General features: G+C 47.2%; 1 protein-coding gene across 2 annotated transcripts in view; it reads left to right on the forward strand.

Moving 5' to 3' along the window:
- Positions 1-357: 357 nt before the first annotated feature.
- The window catches only part of SLC6A17 (solute carrier family 6 member 17), an 82,776-nt gene continuing 70,499 nt past the window's right edge, over positions 358-12,634 (forward strand). Inside the window, exon 1 of one of the 2 annotated variants that reach the window (XM_083173074.1) lies at positions 358-513. The gene's annotated coding sequence lies outside the window, so the exon portion shown is untranslated. Of the gene's footprint in view, positions 514-634; positions 791-12,634 lie in introns of those variants that run through there. The other variant, XM_083173073.1, reaches the window with a different exon arrangement.

Here is a 12,634-nt window from a genome sequence, read left to right on the forward strand (position 1 = left end):
TATTGTTTGTGTGTCACATGTAGCTGTGTGTAGTATTATTAGTGTATGTCACCTGCAGCTGTGTGTATTATTATTATTAGTGTGTGTGTGTCTCACATGCAGCTGTGTGTATTATTATTAGTGTGTGTCACATGTAGCTGTGTGTAGTATTATTAGTGTGTCACATGTAGCTGTGTGTAGTATTATTAATGTGTGTCACATGTAGCTGTGTGTAGTATTAATAGTGTGTGTATCACATGAAGCTGTGTGTGTAGTAGTATTTGTGTGTGTGTGTCATATATAGTTGTGTGTAGTGTGTGAGTGTGTGTGTGCTAGATAGAGATACAGTCATACAGCGAGAGAGATGGGTATCTCACAGCCCCGTGACTTTCCTCCCCCACCAGCTTCTGTCACATTTTCCCATTCACAAGTGACGGAACAGCAGCAGCATCTCAGAGTGACTCAAGCTTTGCGTCAGCAGCGGCGGGTGCGTGGGGAAGAGCCGGGAGAGCAGCTCCTTTCCCCAGGCAGCAGGTAAGACGATCTTCCCCGGAGAATTATGCTGTGTACACACCATTAGTCACCGTGTGACTCGGGGAGTGGTCTCTGCGGGTACTGGCTGCTGTATTGGGTTGGGGGGGTCTGTGCGGTGCCCCCCTGGGTCTTGACGTCACGCCTGCGTGCGCAGCTCCACTTGGCACCCTGGCAATGGACACCAGGTCGCCCTGATCCGAGCGCACAGTCCCCACTCCGCCTCCTCCTGCATCAGTACCAGCAGCGCCGCCGCCGTGCCCGCAGCATCACATGCAAGGTAAGACTGCCGGAGATGTGCTCTCCCGCTAGCTGGGTCCTTTCTCCCCTATAGGCTGCACCAGATAGGGGGCGTCGTGCGGTGTGTGCAGGGTGACATTGGAGGGTGTGTGTTCTCACCTGCCGGGAGGTCATGCCACCCATCTGCTGGTGTCCTGGCACACACCAGGGCAGGCAGCTGGGTAGTGACTGTCTGAGGGCACAGGACGTGGTTATAGACCCTCATAGTACTGTCACCTGGAGGCCCGGACACACCTGAGCCCACGGTGAGGCGGTGACATAGGGCACAGGCTGCCTCTCCTGTTGGCATCTCCCTCCCAGCCTCCGTCTCCTGAGCTGCTCATTCTGTGACCTTGACTTCCATTCTGAGATGATGTGCATATTTAATTCCCCCCGGCCATGACATTGTATACTGACATTTCTAGCACAATGCTATTAGCACCCTGACTTATCTCCTTTTGGTTTAGGAGTGCATTTGTTCATCTGGGGGGACGGGGGTAGGGGGGGGGGGGGGGGGGGGCACTGACCAAATCTCGAGCCATTTGTCATTTATTCAGTAAGTGCATTGCTGCTGCAGAACATCATGATGCTGAAATATGACTACATGACTGTCGTGTAGTGACTTTACCTAACAGAGCAAGGAAATTATGTATTTTTGATTAACCCTTATGGAAAGTCTGCAGCAGCCAAGTGCCCTTCATGTGTGTGGTCATAGTAGTATTCCAGTAATGGGAGGCTGGGCATATGGGCAGGTCTCTGGGCAAAGGTTTTCCCTACCAGCTGTAGATAGATGGAAATGAAAGGGTGACTGTAAGTGATTGTTAATAAATACAGTTAACTCAAGCTATTACTTATTTATTATGGGTAATTGTCTTTATACTGTTATGGCAACTGTCATTATCTCCCTGTGTCGCTTTAAGCTGCGTTTTGCAATAAATATTTGTTAGCATGACTTATGTAGCTGCCAGATGCCAGCTCCAGATCTGTGTTGCCGAGTCCCTCTAAGCAATTCTGTTTCTTACTAGCTCATGCTGTTTCCTATCATTTAGATGTCATACCACACACATATTCACCAGTGTGACTGCATTTTACTTTTAAATAGCATACCAAGTTACTTCTATAACCCTAAAATGATGAAGTTCTATTAAGTGCATGTACAGATGTATACATCTATGTATCTTGTTTTCTCACTGTTGTTGACATATCATAATTAATCAACTCAGCTTGATGTGTAAAATTCACTGATAAAACCCTGCTGGTTTAACATTGGTATGTAGAACCATTAGAATTTCTATGAAAATTATTTTCACCAGATAGACAGAAAGGAGGGTTGTGTTGTTCCCATTACATTTTAATCTGTACTTTCTAATGCAGTGGTTCCCAAACTATTTGCTGTGGCACCCTAGGGTGCCTTGGGACCCTTGTAGGGGTGCCTTAAGGTGCCCACAGACGCTACAATTGTACTGTGCTATGCGTTTTTGTCTGTACAATGGTTCTATACAATTTTTCTTCCAGCTTGCGATGCAATGTGCACTTGGATGCATGCGATGCAATGTGATGAACCCATGTTTGTAATGTTAAATTTCAGATGTAGTCTAAAAAGTACGTGCAGCACGTACTTTTTTAGACATACAATATCGGGCCCCCGGGAACGCGCATCGCATCGCACAAGCCCATAAACACCATCCAATAATTGTACATAAGATGCGTTTTGTGCTTAAAAAGGACAAAACGCATTCGATAATTGATGCGTCTGTGGGCACCTTCAGGTTGATGGTCCAGTACCAATTAAGTTAATTATGGTCAATGTAATTAGCAAAACCAGTGCTTCCAATCATAACATATGTAGACAAACAGGAGCAAATCTTGACCCTCATTACATAATGAAACCAAAAAAACGACATATGAACAAAAGTTAAGTATTTACTGCGGAGTCTGAACTACCTGGATACATGGGGTAAATTTGCTGAGTCTAGTCTGCCCCCTTGTTCTCACTGCCCAGCAAATTACCTGGTTAAATTTGCCTTTCAATACAAGTTTGGGAATATCGAACCGAATTCTCCCGTTTACAATAAAGAAACATGGGGTGACATTCTATGGAATAAGATTTTTTTTTTTTTTTTGCGATTTTTAATGAGCTGCGAAAATGTGAAAAAAGTGCGATTTTGGCCAACAAATTGGACATTCTGGAAATGCGATGGCTGTTTCTCGCAGCACATCGCATCCAGATGTTTTCACATTGAAAAGTATACAAATCGCATATTTAATGGTATGCGATTTGTATAAATGTGTCTAAAATTCGCCCAAAAATCAGACCAGGTTCTGATGGGCGAATTAGCCAGACCCCGGACCAGCCCCGGAACCAGGACCAAGGCCCTGGAACCGGACTCTTCAGCCCAGGAGCTCTGGACCCCGGACCAGCCCCGGAACCAGGACCAAGGCCCCGGAACCGGACTCTTCAGCCCTGGAGCCAGGACCCCGGATCCAGGGACCGACCCACGGGCTCAAGGTAGGTAAGTATCAGTATGTGTGGGCTGTGGATGTATTAAACGTATATTTATTTGGGTGTCAGTGTGTGTTTTATTTAACTATTTCTTGTACTGTGGAACTACAAGTGCCAGCGGGCCCTTTAATGCCCCGCATGCTGGGACTTGTGGTTCTCCAAGTCCCAGCATGCGGGGTAGGCTTGCTGGGACATATAGTTCTACAGTATAAGACAATAGTTTTTATTCTTTTTTTACACTTTTCATCAGCCCGATGCCCACCGCCCGGCGGCATCGGGACAGCCCCGGACTTTCAGCATGGGCTGGTAAGTCCTGGAGGGGGGGGACCCCTTCTTTGGGGGGGGGGGGTCCCCACTTCCCCAGGACCCCTGCCCATGCTGACCAGCCAGGGGGATAATGCTTAGGCCGCGGGACCTTATATAATAAGTGTCCCCCGACCCTGCTGGCTGGTTGGGTCTGGTGCTGGTTCTTGAAATGCGGGGGACCCCTGGTCATTTTGTCCCCCGTATTTTGGGAACCAGCGCCGGACCTTGAGCCTAATGCTGGTTTCATTAAATCAAGGGGATCCCTATTTGTCGGGGACCATGATTTTATGTCACCAGCACCGGCTCAATGATCCCGGGGCTGGTTATGCTCTGGCGGGGGACCCCGCGCAGTTGTTTTTTTTTTTTTAAATTGCGATTTCCTGCAAATGTGCGATTTTCAGACCTGAAAATCGCAAATTTTCAGGACTAAACAAATTGCATCAAATCGCACCTATTCGCACTATTTGGGCCGTTTTTCGCATCTCATTAAATATGCGAAAAACGGCCCAATATTGCGATTTTCAAAAGTGCGATTAGGTGCGGTAAAAATCATGCGGTTTTTACCGCTACACATAGAATGTCACCCATGAGGTTCAAAGACAAATTACCGGGTCAACTTGCTTAACTTGGTATAAGAAACTTTTGGCCTAGGGGTGCCATGGATAATATTCTGATACTGTAGGGTGCCTTGATTACATTTTTTTTTATAACTACCTGTCTAATGCAAACTTTACTACAGAACTATTTCTTTTTCTTCATTTTCTTTGGTACTTGTTTCCTAGCACGGCCACACCGATTAAGATCGGGGTGGTCGTGCTGAAAAAAATCGGTCGGTCGCATCGCATGCGATTTGGTCGCATGCGATGCGATCGACCGATCCGACCGATTTTTGACCCGATTTTTTCATTAAATCCAATGTAAATTGGGTCCCTGGGACCCAATTTTACATTGGATTGAATGAAAAAAATTCCAAACCCCCCCAAATTGAAGCGTGTACACAGCGCCCCACGATAGACGGCAACCCGAAGCGTGGCGAGCGCAGCGAGCCCGCGAGGGGCGGCGGTACGCGTCCTACGACCTTTTCATGCCCTACTATCCACTAGGGCGTGGAGTGAGAATAGAATAGTGTGGCGAGCGCAGCGAGCCACCGAGCCCGAAGCGTGGCGAGCGCAGCGAGCCCCGCGAGGGGACGCGGATACCTTCACAGGTAATCGCGTCCCTTCGCGGGCTTCACAGTTGTCGGCGTCGCCACGGACACCTGTGAAGCCCGCGAAGGGACGCGTTTACCTGTGAAGGTATCCGCGTCCCCTCGCGGGGCTCGCTGCGCTCGCCACGCTTCGGGCTCGGTGGCTCGCTGCGCTCGCCACACTATTCTATTCTCACTCCACGCCCTAGTGGATAGTAGGGCATGAAAAGGTCGGAGGACGCGTACCGCCGCCCCTCGCGGGCTCGCTGCGCTCGCCACGCTTCGGGTTGCCGTCTATCGTGGGGCGACGACGGGGACATTTTTAATGTGAAATGGGTCATATTGACCCATTTCACATTTTTTAACATTTTTACACCATTTCAATGTTAAAATTTTTTTTAACATTGAATCCTATGTAAAAATCGGGTGCATCGCGTCGCATCGCGTCGGGACCAATGTTAATGGTCCCGACCGACGCGATGCCCCCGATATTTTACAGTTCCCGACAAGATTTCAATGTTAAAAATTTTTTTAACATTGAAGTCAATGCAAATATCGGGGGCATCGCGTCGGTCGCGTCGGGACCAATGTTAATGGTCCCGACCGACGCGATGCCCCCGATTTTTGTTTCCTAGCCGGCAAAATGGACCTGATTTCAAAGGAAATCGGGTCCATCGGGCTAATCGTGTCCCTTAATTAAGGGACACGATTAGTTACGATTGTGGCCGTGCTAGGAAACAAGTACCTTTTCTTTTTTTTATCTTTAGTCTTTGATCGAAATTATTCAATTATTTTATAAATTGAAACTAAATTTTATTTTGCTCCAAAATATTCTTAACGTCATCAAATCAGTGCTTAAATTATTGGCTCCCGACTGGGGTGTCTCGGGACCCTTGCAGTGTTGGTGTCTTGTGTTGGTGGTCCAGGACCAATGCAAATTTTTCATAGTCAGCGTTATAGGCAAAACTGGTGCTGGTAACTGCCAATCATAAACTATGTGGACAAACAGAAGTAAATCCTGCACCTCCCCACATAACTTAACCCAACAGATGACATATGTACACAATGTACATAATTTAATATTTCTTTGTAAATTCCTCAATCAGAAACTTTTGATTCTGTGAATTTTTTTTTAGATTAAATCAAGTTTTCAAAACCACTTGCTTAAAGTGTTCCCAGAGAAGTGGGAGAACTCATTTGCCTCTGTAACTTAATTACCATCACTCCCCTCCGCCCATTAGGCAGAGTCAGGGTCAGTGGTAATGTATTTCTTTTATACTTTTATGTTAGAATTACTGTGCAGGGACGGAGGTGGCACCATAACAGGTGGTGTTACGTGTACATATGATTTACCCTGTAGTGATTATATTAACAATCATTTGAGTTTATTTTAACAGACTGATGTACTATTGTAGCGGCAACTTATCAACCCAAGTGTATCTATGGTGACATATGGGCTATTATACCCCCACTATCCGACCTTTTCATACCCCCACTATCCACGTCGGTGTGGAGTTGAGAATAAAAAGTGTGGCGAGCGCAGCGAGCCACCGAGCCCGAAGCGTGGTGAGCGCACGCGGATACCTGTGAAGCCCGCGAGGGGACTCCGATACCTGTGAAGGTATCCGCGTCCCCGCGCGGGGCTCGCTGCGCTCGCCACGCTTCGGGCTCGGTGGCTCACTACACTCGCCACACTTTCTATTCTCAACTCCACGCCGACGTGGATATTGGGGGTATGAAAAGGTCGGAGGACGCGTACCGCCGCCCCTCGCGGGCTCGCTGCGCTCGCCACGCTTCGGGTTCACGTTTATAGTGGGGGGGTGGCGTGGGGGTGCATTTAACATTGTAAGCACCCATTAGGGTGCTTAAAAGCACCCTTTAGGGTGCTTATACAATCTTTCATCGTATAGGTTGCATCGCATGCCATCGGGTGCATGGCATGCGATGCGATTCGATTAAAACATTGCACGATGGAAATCGGGGGCGCTGCTATAATACACAAGTACCATTAAGAGTTCCATTTTACACACTTGCAGCTATTTCCCAGAAAAAAATCTTACTATATGAAGGAGAGACCGCAGCAGGTTTCTCTGATCATTAACAACATCGTAGTGTATATTGTCCAGTGAGTACCCACTATATCACTATGCGTGCTGCTGCACATCTTTTACACACAGACCCATCCAGATGCAGCATTTGATCTCTCTCCCACCATTGGCAGCTTACGACACTGTTGCGGCTAGTCCCCCTGCACCATAAGGACCTGGGGAGGAAAGGGGGCGGGGAGAGGAGGAGACAGATTGGAACAAAGGACCCAAAAGGAACCTTTGGGCACGGAGGGCTTGGTTCCTTCACTATCCAGGTGGCAAGCAAAGCGAGCCAACCTTGTCTGAAGCGTGGTGAGCAAAGCGAGGCCGCGAGGGTCCATTTGGGTCCCTTGTTCCGACCTTGCTCCTCCTATCCCCGCCCCCTCTCCTTCCCAGGTCCTTACGGCGAAGGGTAACTAGTCACTACTACTACTAGTCACTCATTGCAGAGGCCAGGAAATCCCTAAATCCAGTAAATGGTGGCGACAAGTCTCCATTTTCACAAATGGAGGCTGTTGCTGCCTCCTCAATCACTAACAGTCTGCTGCCTTCCTGCCTTGAATGACGCAGGATCAGTACAGAAACCTCTGTACTTTGCACATAATATCACAGGTGCAAACACACCTGAATGGCCTTCAATATGTTGGTGCAATTAATCATTAAGTAGTAAGTGAATAATTGTCAGACAGGTTCATCAGTCTACTTCCATTGTACAGCCAGTATCAGTGCATTATATGATTATGGTCATATTAGCTGATTGAGCCCATGGCAGTGCTCGAAGTGGGCCGGTATACAGCGGTATGACATACCGGCACTTTCTTCGAGCACTGATTTTTTTTTTTGCAGCGCGCAGAACCTGGCTCCCCTGCTCACACTAGGGGGAGCTGTCTACCCTCACCCACTCAGTGCCAGAGCTCCATTATACTATGTTCCGCTCAGTTTGACGCCACCCCTACACCACCCGCCCGCCTGCCACAGACGTTGGGGACGTTCTGTTGCTGCTCCCTCAGCCCACTGACAGCTGTCACAGCCACCATCGCTGTGCGGGCTGTGATGGCTGACTTCCGAGTTATCTGTGATTGTGCAGCCTGCGCTGGGCCTGCAGCTAACATCCTCCTGCCCAGCTCCCATGATGTGGCTACTAGAAGGGACCACAACCATCAAAAATAAAGGAGGTAATGTGAGATATGAAGAAAGGGGGCAAGGAGGGATGTTTACAGGAATGTCAGGGACTGTCAGTGGCTACCAGATGGTCATATAGGATGGGGGGTGCGGGTTATAGCATGTGTATGTTGGGGATAGCCAGAGGAAGGTATCTGTGGCCAGGATAGGTGGTTATTATTGGGTCTATATTGGGGACAGGAGCTGAAGTGCAGTATGGGTTGGGGGTAGCAGTATATAGAGTGTCTGTAGGAGGTAGGGTGTGTTGGGGGTAGAGGGGTATGGGGTGCATGTGGGAAAAATGGGCATTAGTAGTGTGTGGGTGTGGGGTATGTGGTGTGGTACACTACACGTAGACAACCCCCCTTTTGAGTGACCACGCCCCCTTTTCCAGAGCGCATAACTACTTCTTTTAATTTTCCATACCCCCACTTTCAAATTTCCACTTCGAGCACTGGCCCATGGGGTAGTTGTTTGGTGATTTGTAGTTTCACAACAGCTGGAGGGCCATAGTTTGGACATGCCTGGGGTAGAGTCATTCTAGAAATGTGTGGAATTTTCTTTGTTTACAGATTCATTCCCTAGTAAAGGGAAATCCTGCAAATATGTATGCCTAGCAAATTACATTGCAATTATATTATGCTAGATTTGTGCAATTGTGAATGCTTAGTCTGCACAAACTGACACTTTTACATTTACTGTTGTAAACATTACATTTATTATTCCCCCGTACACCCTCCTGGGAAACTCAGCAACATTCATATCTGCAGTGAGGCTGCATTTTTATAGTTTGAAGGCTTTTTGTTTTATTTTTTGATAATCTGTAAACTATACATACTTATTTTGTGTAATAAGTATTTTTCCCAGACTTACCTACCCTCTCGCATTTAACGAGATACCAACGCTTAGTCTCCTGCTGACCCACAAATTGAACAGCAGCTCCCAGTTTGACACTGCATCTTCACCCCATGATAATATGGACTGTATATTCACATCTGGAAGTAACAGGCATGGGGCTTGTAATGGCTGGTAGGACTGGGATCTGGGCCAGAATGCTGCTTGTGGCCCCTTTCCCAGTAGCATGCTTTCAGACAGCCAGCTGGGAACCTACTGAGGCCTTACAGCTTTGAGGTGCTGTACTTCTGACCTGACCTGAAGTACTAGCTTCTTCAGGCATCCTCTCAGCACTGCCAGCACAACAGTGAAACGCAGCAGAGTCACAGCGGTCCCTTTATCCAACATGGTAGGCTTGGGAGTCTGAGATAACCTATATTACTGCCAATGTTATAAGCTGGTCCCCTGTCAGTTAGTGGCTTGCTTTCTCATGCTCTCTCACCCCTCACAGCTGCAAACTCACCTTCTCTCTGTTTCTCTCCGCATCTCCCTTCCTACACATGCACTTTCCTGAATAAATGTACACACTACACATCCATTCACGGCCATGCGAATATGTCCAAACATCATAACACATGCTATGCTCATTGGACCTCACTAGGTGGCAGGTTTTTTACAGGTGATAACGGACTCCCCTCAGCTAGGCCCCCATTAAAGTTAGGCTGCAGGTGGGTCCCTCAGAGGTTATTTGGGTTTTGTTCTACAGTAGGTGTCTGTACCAGGACCCCTGACCATTCAGCGAACTAGCATACATCCAGTGAGGATAATTCATGTTGTGTCTGTTTGCAGTGTCATGCGTGTCCCTTCCCCCTTTTTCCCTTGGCGTCTTCATTCAGGTTGCACCCATCGAGTAACCAGTCTGGCTCTTCTGGCAAATGCCAGAGGGGCCGATAGCCAGGTGAGCATCAGGGCGGAAGCACCACCTCCCATTCGAGAAAGCTGCTGGACTCGTGGTGGGTGCGGCACCTCTCTCTATTCACCAATCGAGTCTAGAAGAGATGGGGGCATCACATGCGGCTATGCCCCTTGTATTTGTATGTTTGGTGGACACGGCATATACAAACAGAGAAGTTTGACAAAGTATATCTATTATGCATGGTCTACTATCAAATTATCTACACTTTTCAAAAGGAATGTTTAATATGTGAATTTTATATTTTTAAGTGGTGTATATTTTTCACTTTTTCGGCATGATAATGTTTTTTTGAGGGTAGTGGTAATGCCCTAATTTTAGGAACTGGACACAGGCAGCTTGTACACAACTTTTAGGAGTTTACAGCCTTATTTTAGTCTCTGCTTAGCAGCCAGCAACCTAACTGGGCCCAGACAGCCATGGGGGTACGGCTGTGGGCCAAGTTAATTGCTAATTAATAACTGTCACCTAGGACAGCGCAAGCTGCTAGCTAAGTCGTGAGTCATACATTACTTTCCAAAGAACCATAGAGCGAGTCACTCATAAAGATTCTGCACTGCTGTGTAATTTACCAATGCAAGTAGTAGCGGTAAGGGGGCAGGCTGGATCAGATCCCCTCCCTTTCTCCTCTGCTGTTGTTGGCGAATGAGAGGTGTGTATAGGATCGCAGCAGTGAATACATTAGCGTACTGTACAACTATATGTACAATAGCAGCAAATAAATATTTTAGATGCCAGAAAAGATTGAAGACCTTGTGACTTGGAAGCACCAGACCATGGGGTCTATGTACTTAGCCTTGGATGGAGACAGGAGATAAAGTACCGACCAACCAGCTCCTGTTATTTTTCAAACACAACTTGCAGTATGGTAGTTACAAGCTTATCGGTTGGTATTTTATCTCCTTCCAATGTATCTCTCCAGAGCTTAGTACATGCACTCAACTATATCTCCCTCCAAGGCTTATCATGAAGACATAGAAAGGATGAACCATTTGGTCAAGGTAAGATTTATGCAGAAGGGAAATAAAAGCCATAAATTTGAAGGTTGGAAATATCCCCTTTGGGCAAAATGGATCGTTGAAGTAATCCAGGGGCAAAGGAAAAGGGGGTAAACCCATGAGGAAATTAGGGATTGCTGATTTTTCAGTTTTATGTGTCTCTTGAAAACAAATATATTATTACCTTACAAATACATTTTGTATAATTTTTTTGGCATAAATGCTGTATAATTTTGGAGGAAGAGGGACTGATGGACAAGGAACTGTCATATGCGCTACAGGATAAAGAGGGGATGGTGGAGAGGGATGCAGTTAAGATCCCGGCGGTCGGGATCCCGGCGTTCAGAATCCCGACGCCGGAATCCCGACCGCCGAAATGCCGACACTTTCTCCCTCCTGGGGTGTCCAAAATAGCGTGCCGAGCGTAGCGAGGCACCGGGCCCGCTGCGTGGCGAGCGCAGCGAGCCCGCAAGGGGGGGCGATCCACGTCCCCCCCTTGTCGGCATTTCGGCTGTCGGGATTCCGGCGTCGGGATTCTGAACGCCGGGATCCCGACCGCCGGGATTCAATACTGAATCCGGTGGAGATGTAGCTGTCAGAGGCCAGTTACGCAACAATGTTTACGATGGTTACGAATGATACTGTAGTTCCATCAGCTATTAATGTTAACAGAATTGATAGCCATCTCTGTCCTGGGGCCTGATTCTGGCTGGCTCGGTAAGTTGCGAATATTGCAGCTTACCAAGCACCAGAAAGCTGCATATTCACATAACATACTATGCGGATGCGCAGTCCTCAAACCATCAGAATGGGGCCAAATTCCCCCTTGGTGTGCTGTGGGCCAATCAGATTCAGGGACATAGCTATACTCTGTGGCTCCTATATAAAAAAAAACATTGCTGCTAGGCAGCTATTGATAGAGGAGAACCATTGGATCTCTGCCATTGATGCCCAAACCATTTACCTATGGTAGTGAACCACCCATGGTTGTTAACCATTTTTAGATTGTGGCAAAGGACAAGTAAATATCTTGTTCTGTTTGCAAACCATATTCATTAATGTAGGCTGTAAGCTAGTATTACACAGATTGGTACTTGTGTAGTTTCACGGCGCCAGCATGGTGCCGTGCTACTTCCGTGTTCTACGCTCGCCACGAACTATGTTAAAAAAAAGTAACTTAACTCCATGCCAACATGGATAGTTCATACCCCCACTATCCATGTTGGCATGGAGTTGATTTTAAATAGCGTGGCGAGCGTAGCGAGCCACCGAGCCCGCGCCGTGAAACTACACAAGTACCCACAGATTTTATAGTTCAATACCTGCTTTGTATATTGCTTTGTATAGTCTTATGTTGTCCTCACACCACCCAACCAATTAAATCTTTCAGTGTGTGTTCATTTTGACAATCCTGGCGGTTTGTGGGAAGATAAATGCTCTGAATAGTAGTTGATGCCTAAACCATAGGTTCCCAAACGCGGTCCTCAAGGCACCCCAACGGTCCAGGTATTAAGTATATCCATGCTTGGCCACAGGTGACTTAATTAGTAACTCAGTCAGTCTGATTTAACCATCTGTGCTGAGCCATGGATATACCTAAAACCTGGACCGTTGGGATGCCTTGAGAACCGCGTTTGGGAACCTCTGGCCTAAACTAAGGCACAATTTTTTATTCAATAAAGAATACATTTTGGCACCAATGATATGAGCAGGATGTCAATGAGCTGCTGCTAGGGAGTAGGGGTAGTCAATCCCTACAAAGCAAATAAACACAAAAAAACCCAGAAAATATAGCAG

This window comes from Crinia signifera, chromosome 2 (assembly GCF_055691185.1).
Source record: "Crinia signifera chromosome 2, ASM5569118v1, whole genome shotgun sequence".
NCBI lineage: Eukaryota > Metazoa > Chordata > Amphibia > Anura > Myobatrachidae > Crinia > Crinia signifera.